Here is a 13,504-nt window from a genome sequence, read left to right as displayed (position 1 = left end):
TTATCTTAGTAAATAAGAGCAGAGCCTGATTCCCTTGACTTCCCGAAATCATCCCCAGCCCATTCCTGGGAGCCTGAACTGCTGGCCTCAAAGTCCCTTTGTGACTGTGTCCGTGAGCCTTTTGTATGCTGTACCTCTCCCTCTGCCTCCTCAACTGCCAGTCCCCCCACACACACACTCTGAAGGGCCAAACGGTACTAAAACGCCACCTCCTCTGGCTCTCAGCTCCCTTTGTTTCTCTTATATTGTTCTGCCATTGCCCTAAGGCCAAAAGATCTCCGGGGCAGTGGCCCTGTTTGGTGTTTGGCACAATTTCATTTACTGAACATCTCTATGTACATTTATGATGCCATATAACTAATAATAAAACCGGGACAGCCTGGGGCATCATTTTTTATTGTCAGCGCCATGGCAGCTGTGACGGATGGGGAGGCAAAGGACAGAGAGTGCAGGAACGGTGCTCAGCCCGCTCTTCTGAGCCACGTTTCTTTCCAAACGACCCGAACCTCGTCTACCGCCTCTCACAGAGCCCTTCCAAGCGTTCCGAACACTCTGCAACCATGGGAGAGGCCAGACCGGAGGAGATTTTCTGTGCAATCGGGCAGCTGCCTGGGTCGCGCACCCCGCTACCTTGCAGGGGGCAGGTTTGCCCACCTCTAGGCACGTGCGGAATGGACGACGGCAGCGCTCACGCTGTTCAGCACTGCCTGTTGCTAAATTGATGCGGCCCTCCTTGGACGCCATCAGCTGTGCAGTAATCCGAATTGATGGCTGGGCTTTAAAGTGGCCATTTATATGCTCTGCCTTCCTCTGTGGCTGTCTGCGCTTTGTGGACGCGGCCTGGGTGCTATACGCCCCCAGATCCTCTGACTTGGACTTCAGCATGTTGCAAAGGCTGTTATGGGGTTTTAGAGGCAAAAGTTTGCTCCTTGAACGCATTATTAGAAGACAGCATAGAATAATGGAAAGAGTCCTGTCTCTGAGATTAAGTGGCGTGACTTCGTGTTTCAGGTCTGCTCTTTTCTAGCTGTGTGACCTTGGGTAAATCACTCAACCTCTCTGAGCCTCCGTTTTCACTTCAGCAAGTAGAGAGAAGAAAAAAATTCTCTAGCCCCCAAGGTTGTTAAAAATAAAAAAGTCCAGGCCGGGCGCGGTGGCTCAAGCCTGTAATCCTAGCACTCTGGGAGGCCGATTGCTCAAGGTCAGGAGTTCGAAACCAGCCTGAGCAAGAGCGAGACCCCGTCTCTACTATAAGTAGAAAGAAATGAATTGGCCAACTAATATATATAGAGAAAAAAAAAATTAGCCGGGCATGGTGGTGCATGCCTGTGGTCCCAGCTACTGGGGAGGCTGAGGCAGGAGGATCGCTTGAGCCCAGGAGTTTGAGGTTGCTGTGAGCTAGGCTGACGCCACGGCACTCACTCTAGCCTGGGCAACAAAGTGAGACTCTGTCCCCCCCCAAAAAAAACAAGTCCTACATGGTCTCTTTGTATGTTAAAGTAAATATATACTTTATTTGCTGAAAAATGCTACTCAGGAGGTCATTATCATCAGTACTATAGTTAAATCTTTGTAAAGGAAAAGAAAAGTGCAGAAGGAACTCTCTACACTACGCATATTACTATGGATGTGTGCAACAAGGTGATGATGAATGTCGAAGCCTATACTGAAGAGTGAAGAAGAAATAAACCACTCATTTCTATTCTAGATGATTCCTGCTATTTCCAATGGCTCGGCTGATCCAGAACACTTGGCACAGTTCTGCCACAAGTGCAATTATTGGCAGCATCCGCTACAGAAAGAGTAAGTGAAGCCTCTCTAAGCTTAAAGTAAAAATCAATGCTGATTTTTACATCTATTCAGAGAGTGTGGCTTGGAAACAGTTAAAGGACTTGTTCTGCGGGGATCCATGGATTAAAAACTGGAGAGCACCCGGGTGGGAGATACCGGAAAAACGAATTCTGTCCACCTGACTGCATTGACCGTGGAAATACAGGGGTAGCTGGAAGCAGCTCTTGACATTTGCCAGAGCCCAGAGGGCTGAATCTAGTTTACAAAATGTGTGTCAGTGAGAAACAGATTCATTTTGGGCGGGATATGGAGTCACGGTGCCACAGCGAACACACAAAGGAGAGTGGACTGACTGCCTGGAGTGAGGGCCAGGGTGCATCCTCTGCTCAAATGTCTTTAATGATCTCAGCTGTTTCTGCCCCGCATGCTGTTTGTGAAGGGACTAATGCCCATCATCTTGTAAAACGGCCTCTTCACCGTTTGCAAACCCTCATCGGCACACCGTGCGTGCTGTTTTGGGGGTTATTGCAGATGAGTGAACGATTATCTCTGAGCTGCACATGTTAATTCTGCACTGGGCCCTGCAAAAGAAAGGGGCTGATTCCCCCTATATGAACCCAACAGACATTGTGGAAACCAAAGGTCAATAAAGAACATAGGGACGGTCGGATCGGGAGAATTTTTTAAAAATTCAACAAAGAATATGCCCTATGATACTCCTGTGACTTCCCAATCTGCTCATTTTAACAGAAAAGTTGCACAAGCATCTTAGCATCTGCCTTTATCTGTAACTGAGAAATCCATCTGGTCTTATAAAAATGACAAAAGGTGGTGATTGCTTCGGATTTGCTTTTGCCTTCTCTTCCCTGTTGATTTTGACTCCTACTTTTCGTGCACTGGAAGGTGTGTCTACCCATTGGCCCCCAAACCCAGCACTTCAGGTTTCTCCAGTCAATAGCAGGAAGGAAGGACGGGGATCAGGGCAGGCACTCACAGCCATTTATCTTCCTCTTCAAGCGTGGCATTCTTTGTAAATGAAAGAGGCCAATCAATAGGGCAATAAGGAAGGAGGACAAGCAGCTGGGTGGGCCCCACTGCTCCATGAGGTCTGTTCCCAGCCAGCCCCCTCTCTCCCCAGACTCCATGCCAGAGGCATGGCTCATTAGCATTCCAGAGAGGAAACCAGAGGTTTCTTAAAATTAGCTCTCTATTACGCAGAACAAGATGGTTACCTGGAGTATTTTCATTACTATCATCTGCAGAGTAAACGCACACGTCAGTTTAACATCTAGAGTGGTTGAAGTTGGACTGGTTGTACAATTGCCATCTATTAGGAGGCAGTGCCTTGGAGGGGAAAGTCTCAGACCAGGACTCAGGCAGATTTAGGTTCAGATCCAGGCTTCACTAGTTATCAGCCCTGTCAACTTGCACGGTGACTTTGCTTCTCTGGACTTTAGTTTCCTCATCTGTGCATAGAAATAACAACATTATCTACCTCATAGGGTATAATGCATAAGATAATTTGTGTTAAAGTATCTCACAGAATGAATATAGCAAGTGATCAAAAACTTCAGTTCTGTTAGTGTTGTGTGAAAACTGAGATACTAAAAGTTTGGGGAGAGAAAAGCAGCAACACTATGAGAACCCATAAAGCCCTTTGAAGCTGTCCTGCCATATTGGTGTGCTTGCAATTTCTTTGAGGAGGAACCATTTCCTTAACCATGAGGCTTCCCTGGTCACAAGGAGACGAAGTATAATTATGAGTTGGATGAATATGACATGCCAATATGAAAAGATGCTAAATATCACCATTGCAAACATTGGGTTTCGGTCACGTAATTTTTGACCAGAACAGAACACTGGAGTACCCACAGCCTTCTTTGTGGAAGCCCTGAAGGAGGTTCAGTGACTTGATCACAGCCCCATCTACATGTGGAATTAGTGGGTTGAGCCATTTTTCTCTTTCATTCCACCTAGGCAATTTCCCAGAACTCTTTATTAAAATATATATCAATATTCAGAAGGAATTAAATGGTCTTTCAAGCAACTACAGGAATATTCAAATACCGTAGGGGGAAAAAAATAAAATGTGAAGTTCCTTGTTTGAGGGAAATGGCCAAGAACCCATTAGGATTCACCCTCCAACACACACACTCAAGCTTGAGTTCTTCACTCAAGTCTTTTGTCCTTTGGCCAGCTGGAGCTCTAGGATTCTCGTTCCTCCCACCATGATGCTTATTGTCTTTACATTCGGTGAAAACACTGTAGGGTTCCAATCAGAATTTCCCACACATCCCAGGTTGGCAGTGCATGACAGCCCAATGGATCACCCATGGAAACCCTGGGTGACTCTCTTGGTGCTAAGAAAACAATACCCCAAAATGAAGACATCAGAAGGAAAAGTTTTTCTTTGACCTTCTTCTGTCCTCCTGTCTCAGTCCCATTCTCCCTGTGAGGCTAGCCATAGAAACAAGAATCCCTATTCCTCAAGGTGGCTTAGAGAAACCAGATCACCCTTTCCCCAAAGCCAGCCATAATGCCTAAAATTACTCTGTATAAAAACTGACCATAAAGAAATTATCTGACCTACCTTGTTTGACTGTAGGTCACAAGATGCCCATTCCAGAGAGTGCCCTGCCCTACACCCAGAAAGAAGCAATGCATGTTCAAAGAGGTTGAGAAAAATCTAGACAGACAGGACTTATGGATTTCCCTGCTCAGTCTATTAGCATTAGATTATCCCCTTTCTGTCCAATCATATTTCTACATGGCTGTCTATACTTTACTGAATCTAAGCATACAGATGGACAATTTCCCCTGCATCTTTGGGTCTTTATCTTTGGGTCTAATGCTCCTGTGTATACACCTTAAATAAATCTGCATGCCTTTCACCTATTAATCAATATGCCTCATGTCAGTAATTTTTCAGCAAAGGTTCAAGGGGGCCAAGGTCCTTGGTCTCTACAGCTCTAACCATTGGATTATTTCCTTTCCCTAGTGCAGCAAAGCATCCAGGTACCAGCGAATATTCCGGAAGGAAAAATGCTCCAGCAGTCATGTCCAGGTAGGATTCGTGCATTTGGAGAAGGGATGTTATTTATGACCCTATTCTTTGTGGTGACAAAATTATCTCCTACTGCAGCCCCCATTTGCCACCCCTTACTGATAGAGTACGGGTCCTTTTGGTGGCCCTGGGCCAGGAGTCTTCCTATAACACCATCATAAGGAAAAAAAATTACAATGAAAAAAACATATCCAAGTCTATTTTTACTATATATTTATAACTTGTATCTTATATCATGGGCTTCCAGAAATATATGATAACGACTTTCAATGTGGTAAGTAAATAGTATAATGCATTATAAAGAAAAGACTACAGGTTTGATGGGTCAGGAAAACAAGAGTTCAAGTTGGTTTTGCCATTTACCAGCTCTGTGTCCCTTGGCAAATGACTTAACATCTAAAGTCTTAGTTCCTTCATCTGTAAACCATACCTACCTTATAGAAATGTGTGAGTTTTAGAGATATGTCTGTTATGTATTAATACTAAGCCTAAAATTGGATGCCAGTGATAAATCAAGATAAATCAAGAGCTTTCTATTGAGATAACACATAATGAAAAATATTTGTCCTTGAAAATTTTAAATATTAGAATAAGTACTTGGCAACATGGAAATACTTTGAATGAGCTATTGTGGATTTGGATTAGGAAAGGAGATACTTGCTCTAAGCCTTACTTATGACTGATGTTAAAGAAAAGTTATCCAATGACACTTGTTAAAGCACAGCAAGGCAGACTTTATTCAGGCCAATCAGGAGAGGATAGGGACCACTGAAATGGAATTTGGCAGTGTGGGAGAAATATTGGTCTCAACTCTGAATTCAGCTTGGACAAGTGGGAATTTACAGTCAAGAAGCAAGGTGGTGGTCAGTGGATGGAAAATCACTAAGAGAAAACATTAGGGGTAAGGGGAATTCTGGCTAAACCAAGCTACCAGGATTCTTGCTGAAGATAGTCCAGGGTCAGACTCATTTGAAGGATGATGGAGAATGAGGAACTTGATCGGCTATCAGGGGTCATCAGGTATTGGCAGTGGGGTGTTCTTCTAAAACCAGATTTTACAAGGAAGTGAAGAGATGGGCCTAGGAGAAGGTTCAGAAGCCTGACTAAGGTTAGGCCAATCAAAGAATCTTTGTCACCGGTTAAAGATATATTAATAACATAAGAGGTTGACAAAAGCTAGATTTGCAAACACAATACACCTGATATTTCCATATTCCTTGCATCAAAAAATGTTAAGTGATAGTTTTTTTTTTATCATTTTGCTAGAAATTACTGGCTCTAATTATTTCAGACTTTAACGTTGCACCTTAAGATCATCTCCATAATTTCATTTGCACTTGACTCCCAATCACAGCTCCATGTACACAAAGGGAAATACTATTTTCCTTCCAACCTTGCTTCCATCTGTGGCACTCAGCCTTCCTAAGCAACTTCCTTCCCCATCAGCACCAGGTCCCAGAGACTGAGGAGGTCTTGACTATTGAAGAGATGTTGAATTGACTCCACATCCTCAGTCTTGGCTGCAGAATCCCTTTGCAGATGAAGATGTCAAAAGGCAATCTGCAGTGAGAATGACAGTGTGATTAACCAGAATGAGGCCGAAGTCAGAAGTAGCATGGACCACTGGGAAATTAAGGCACCAATTTTCACCGTCAAGATCAGCTGTGATAGGGGTGGTATATCCTAGCAACAGCAGAAGCCTTAACCTTGCCATCACAGCAAAAACTAATTTTGTGGTGTTATCTGTTCCAATATCTTTTAATCCAAAAAGTCTTTAAACAGAAAGTAAATACTCACACATTTCTTTCCCTAGATCTGCCTTTTGCCTCTAATTGGGAAATCCTTAATTCAGTGAATTAAAAGGTTATTGAGTCTTAACACAAATCTCATTTGCTTTCATTCTTGATGCAGCCATGGGAAACCTCATTGGAGAAGCAGAGAGGGACGGTAATAGTTAACATTAACAACATTTATGGAGAAAATGATACTTAAAATCGCCCTGGTGTATCTTAAAGCAAACGCAGCATGTTTTAGTCTCTAGGCGAACAATGTTAGAACATGCCCTTGGTGTTATGTTGATTCAGATTTGCCAACGGCACCAGATCTTAAAATGTAACTTCGTGTAAAGTGGTCACCCAACAAGAATGGAGGCTTTTCTGTCCCTTGACACTGGAGCTTTAAAGAGGCTTGGCTATGATATATTTATATTTAGAAAAATAAGCATCATAGAATTTTAGCTGCCAGATCTGTTCTTAAAACAAGATAAATCAGCAATTTCATCTACAAAATGGAAATATCAAACTTGTCACAACATGCAGTTTCTCTTTGGAAAAATAAGCAAAAATAAAATTGTTCTTTAATGAGCCTAATCCTCCGAGTAAAGGTAAAACTGTGCCAGGGACCAAATTATTCTGCATGTCCCTGTCTCTGGTTAAGAGACCTTTACCCCAGTTCTCTAAGCTGTCCCAGACACCCAGGAACCCTCCCTGAAGCAGCCTGTTTTGCTTTGCACTTCATGGCATGATCGGTGCTCAACTGAGACCCAAGTCTTGTGCGTGGGGCCCCATGAGGGAAGGGAAGGTGCACGGAGGAGGTAGAGCGGCCACACCAGGGAGGTAATAGAAGAACCTGGGCCAAGTGAAATCAAGAAGGCCAAGGGAGAAGACAGGCTTAAAAAAGAACTGGTGGAAATCTTGCTGAATATAACAAGGGTGTTATACAGCATGAGGACCAAAGGGAGGTAGAAGGATTTGGGGGTCACAGTGGCCTTGAGATTTTCTTTGGCTGGATAAAGGCAGAGTACAGGGATTAAGGAATGAGGCTGCTGGTGGTGAACAAAAAGAGAACTATCGTAGCTCATCCAAGTATTCGAAACTCCACCCAGCAGGCAGAGCAGGTGCCTCCTTCATGGTATGACTGCAGAATGATGGAAAGCTCACAGAATGCCTACCCCAGGGGCCTAGCGGGATCCCTAATTCAGGAGAAGAGTAAGTCCTTGTGTTGATAGATAGAAAATTCTCCTTTTTTCCAGAAACTCATTATTGGGATAGAATGTTAGTCTACAACCCAACTCCCACGCCAGTTCCCTAGAGGGGAAAAGGTAAACAGGGAGATGCCAGAGCAGGTAGCAGAATGAGGGCTCCATTTGCATATTTCAGATTCTAGCAAGGGATTCGATTCAATAAAGTATGGTTGAATACAGGAGAAGGCTTCTCTTCCTGTGTGGGTACCTGGAGGACACATTTTACTAACAAGGGGTGACTGGGATTCTGCACACTAGGGGCTCTTATTCTCCCTGGGCTTTGCGGCACACCTTTGTCTTGATGAGACTAGAAAGTCTTAGTATCTTACATGGAAATGCCAGTGCAAATCTGCTAGTGTCTTCTGCCGGGCAGTTCTGCTGAGGGCATTGCTGTTCATGCACGTATGAGAAGCTGCATCTTGAAAGTCCAAAGCCTGCCCAGTGGCCCTCTTGCTTCCAGACACCCATGATCTCTGTGCGTCCCTCCACCAGCTGCATGTCGGTCTTGTATTTGAGGACCAACTTCTGCATCTCTCCGGTTGTCTATGGCTGCTGCTGATGTTCTCTTGCTAAAAATAAGTCACACCTCTCTGCTCGGCTGACTACCAAATTGGGCTGGCAGCTGCCCTGCTCTGCCCTTCCCCGCAGCTTTCTGCCAGTGCTCAGAGCTGCATATCACAGTGCATTCTGCACTGCACGCTTTTTTTTCTTTTGCCCCACAGCCTCAGGCCTGTCAATCATTCACCTTACTTTTCACCTTCTCTCCTCCTCTCTCATAGATGCAATATAGTGAATGTTATATGCATGGATTTGGCAACAGACTGCCTGGACTGAATCCCAGCTCCAACACTCACTAGCTGTGTAAGTGCAGATAAGTTACTGAACCTCTCTGGGCCTTTTCCAGAATGGCAAATGAATGGTATCACACAATAAGTAGCTGTCATGGTTAACTTTATGTCTTAGTAAACATTTGTAGGTGTGTCTGTGAGGGTGTTTCAGGAAGAGATAAGCATACAAATTGGTATACACAGTAAAGAAGATCTGCGCTCAGCAATGTGAGCAGGCATTGTCCAATCCATTGAGGGCCCAGACAGAACAGAAAGGCAGAGGAAGAGCAAATTCACTCTTTCTCCTGGAGCTAGGACATCCATCTTCTCCTGCCCTTGGACATGCCTTTGGACTTGAAGACGTATACCACTGGCTTCCCTGGTTCTCAGGCTTTCAGATTCAGACTACAATATGCCACCAGTTTCCTGGCTCTCTAGTTTGAAAATGACATATCATGGGACTTCTCTGCCTCCATAATTATGTGAGCCAATTTCTGGAATAAATTTCCTCTTATATATACATCTCTATATGGCCCGTGGCTCCCTCCCATCCTCCCCCTTCTGAGTCTCCAATGTCCGTTAAGTCATTCTGTGTGACCATGCATACCGATTGCTTAGCTCCCACTTACAAATGAGATCATGCAGTGCTTGGTGTTTTCTTTTGTTTTTGTTTGTTTGTTTTTTTATTGTTGTTGTTCCTGGATTACTTCACTTAGGATAATGGTCTTCAGTTCCATCCAAGTTGCTGAAAAGATATTTCATTCTTTTTCATGGCTAGCTAATATTCCCCGTGCACACGTGTGCATGCGCGGGCACACGCTACATTTTCTTTATCCACTCAACAGTTGATAGGCACTTAGGTTGATTCCATATTTTTACAATTGTGAGTTGTGCTGCAATAAACATGTGAGTACAGGTGTCTTTAAAAAAAAAAAGACTTCTTTTTCTTTAGGTAGCTTCCCAGTAGTAGGATAGATAGATTGAATGGTAGGTCTACTTTTAGTTCTTTGAAATATCCATATTTTTTTCCATGGTGGTTGTACTAATTTGCATTCCAACCAACAGTGTGTAAGTGTTCCCTCTTCACTGCATCTGAACCAGCATCTGTTGTTTTCTGGCTTCTTGATAATGGCCATTCTGAAGGGGTAGGGTGTTATCCATTGTGGTTTTAATTTGCATTTCCCTGATGACTAGTGATGATGAGCATTTGTTTCAAATGTTTTTTGGCTATTTGTTTATCTTCTTTTGAAAATTGTCTTTTGCCCACTTTTTATTGGCGTTATTTGTTGTGGTTTTGTTGTTGTTGTTGTTTTGCTGATTTGAGTTCCTTATAGACTCTGAATATTAGTCTTTTGTCAGATGCATAGCTTGCAAATATTGTCTCCCATCCTGTAGGCTGTCTATTTACTCTGTTGATTCTGTCTTTTGCTGTCCAGAAACTTTTAATTTAATCAAGTCCCATTTATTTATTCTTGGTTTTGTTGTATTGGCTTTTGGGGTCTTAGTCATAAATTATTTACATAGGCCAATGTTGAGGACAGTTTTTCCTAAGTTTTCTTCTAATATTTTTATGGTGTCAGGTCTTACATTTAAGTCTTTAATCCATCTGGAGTTCATTTTTGTGTATGGAGACAGGGTTCTAGTTTTATTCTTCTGCATATGGCTCTCCAATTTCCCTAACCGGTATTGAATACAGTGTCCTTTCCTCAGTGTATGCTCTTGTTTGCTTTGCTGAAGATCAGTTGGTTGTAGGTATTTGGTTTTATTTCTGGGTTCTCTATTCTATTCCACTGGTCTATGTGTCTATTTTTATACTAATGCCATGCTGTTTTAGTTGCTATTGCCTTGTAGTATATTTTGAAGTCAGGTAATGTAATGCCCGCAGATTTTTTCTTTTTGTTTAGAATTTCTTTTGTTACTTGTGCTCTTTTTGTTTCCATATGAATTTTGGATTGTTTTTTCTAACTGTGAAAAATGGCATTGGTATTTTGATACAAATTGTATTGAGTCTGTAGTTTTCTTTGGGAAGTGTGGACATTTTAACAATATTGATTCTTTTGCTCAAGCATGAGATGCTTTTCCATTTGTTTGTGTCATCTATAATTTCTTTCATTAGTGTTTTGTAGTTCTTATAGAGATCTTTCACCTCCTTGTTTAAGTATATTCCAAGGTATTTTTTGTAGCTATTATAAATGGGATTGTGAAATGATTTGATTCTTAGGTGAGTTGTTATTAATGTATAGAAATGTTACTGATTTGTGTACATTGATTTTGTAACCTGAGACTTCACTGAATTTATCAATTCTAGGAGTCTTTTAGAAGAGAATTTAAGGTTTTCTAGGTATAAGATCATATCATCAGCAAACAGCAATAGTTTGATTTCCTCTCCATTTCAATTTGGATGCCCTTCATTTTGTGTGCAAGTTTTTGTATGGACATAAGTTTCAAATCAGTTGTGTAAATACCTAAGAGTACATTGCTGGGTCATGTGGTAAGTTTATGTTTAACTTTGTAAGGTATTGCCAACTGTCTTCCAAAGTGGCTATACTATTTTGCATTCTCACCAGCAATGAGTAAGAGTCCCATTGCTCCAAATCCTAATTGTCAGGTGTTTTTGGCTTGTAGCTCTTCTATTAATTATGTAGTAGTATCTCATTGTCATTTTAATTTCCAATTCCTGATGACAAAGTTGAGCATCTTTTCTTATGCTAGTTTGCCATCTATATATATTTCATGATGAGGTATTTGTTCAGATCCTCTGCCCTGTTTTTATTTGGGTTGTTTGTTATGTTATTGCTGAGTTTTAAGAGTTCTTGATATTTCTTTCCTGAATATAAGTCCTTTATGAGATATGTGATTTGCAAATTTATCTCCCAGTCTGTGGCTTTTCTTTTTATTCTCTAAGTGTCTTTCTGAGAGCAGAAGTTTCTAATTTTCAAGAAGTTCTGCTTATCAATTTGTAATTTTACAGATGGTGCTTTTGTTGTCATATCTAAAGAATCTTTGTCCTACTCAAGATCACAGAGATTTTCTCCTATGTTTTCTTTTAGAAGATTCTTAGTTTTACATTTTAGGCTATGACCCATTTCAAGTTAGTTTTTGTATATGGTGCAAGGTATGGATTGAACCGCTTTTTTTTTTTTTTTTTTTGGCTTATGGATATTCAATTATTCCAGAACCATTGTTGAAAACTTTCCTTTCTCTACCAAATAGTCTTTGTCCCTTTGTCACACATCATTTTCCCATAGGTACATGGGTCTATTTCTGGATTCTCTATTCTGAGGAGAAATGTACTGATTTCTGCAACCTATTGTGGAATGCATCAAAAATTTAAAATGAATTGACAGATGAATGTGATAAACTAAATATAGTAACATATGAATAGCACAATCTAGGTGGTGAGCATATGAATATTCCTTGTAAATCTTTTCTCCCCTTTGTATGTTTGAAATTTTTCATAATCAAAATATTAAAAAATAACCTCCCTAAGAATTCTGATGAAGCACCAGCATGCTATCATTCTATGAATCAGTCTTTAAGAACAAGTTACCACATGGCTATTTTGATCAAGCTTTGGGTGCTTAAATTGTACAGAACCAGGTAAGAAACATTCTCTACAGAATACTCCTTTCATAAAACTTAATTCTACCTGGCTGTGCTACTCATATGGCCATTTTGCATCAAATTTTAAATTTACCAATGTTTCTGATGAGTCTGTTCATCAACCTATTATTGTTGGATTATCTGTTTTGTTTTATCATTATTTTTGCAATCTACTAAAATACATTGTATTGACATGACTCTTTGCTGTTTGGCAAGAGCACTTTCAGACACAGTATACCATTCTATTATCTACAACCCTGTGAGGCAAAAATCACGATAGCTATTATCTGTGTTTTCCTAATGATGAAACTCAGTTCAGAGGGAATCCCCCTTTCCCAAGGTCAAATGCCTAGCAATGCATTCAGCATTCCACACAATGCAGCATACTATCACATTCCCTCTTGCAACTTGAAATGTTTGTGGCCTTTACTAATCCTCCCAATGATTTTGCAGTTGACTTTGGTTGTATTTTGATTCATCCCTTGGACAGTTGCCAACAAGGATGGTAAACATCAGGCTTTGTCAAAAGATTGGCCGGTTTGATGCAAAGTGATGTGTGAGCACCAAGAGGATGCTGTTAATTGATTTGTCAATGCTCTTGTGTGTGAACAGGTGTGATGAAGTGTAAAGAAGTATGCGACGTGGATGTGGCAGAGCTGTCACATAGAGAGGACTGTGACTAGTAGAAGAGAGGACTCTTCAACTCTGACTCTCTTCCCATCCAAACACATGTCCCAAACCATCCTGCTTTGGCAACTTCTAGGAGAAGTGGTAAAGAAACGTTTGCCATCTTGATGCAACCTGAATAGGATGGATGGATGTGGACCACAATGGAACTCAGATGTGGATTTTCCTAAAGGAAGGGCATCACCTGTGGCCCATAGTTAAGGATAAAGATCATTTCTAGGAGTAGGATTTTCTTTTAACTGAAAAAAAAACATATCTTCACCAAAATCCATTTTTACATTAAGAAAACTACATCTAGAGAACCCTTTGGTCAATTATAAAATATCTTTACCAAAATGCAGCTGCAATGAAAAACCCAGGTAGGATTAGAAAGAAAGAGCATAGCCAAGCCACTGAGGGCAGAGAGTGGTAAGAACATCTCTGCAAAGAAGAGAGGAAATATGTGTACAAATGTTTGTGCAAGGTAATGCTGCACTCTTCCTTGCACTCTTCCAGGTGTCTCTGGTTACC

The sequence above is a fragment of the Microcebus murinus genome, chromosome 6 (assembly GCF_040939455.1).
Source record: "Microcebus murinus isolate Inina chromosome 6, M.murinus_Inina_mat1.0, whole genome shotgun sequence".
Lineage (NCBI taxonomy): Eukaryota > Metazoa > Chordata > Mammalia > Primates > Cheirogaleidae > Microcebus > Microcebus murinus.
This window is presented reverse-complemented; position numbering follows the sequence as displayed.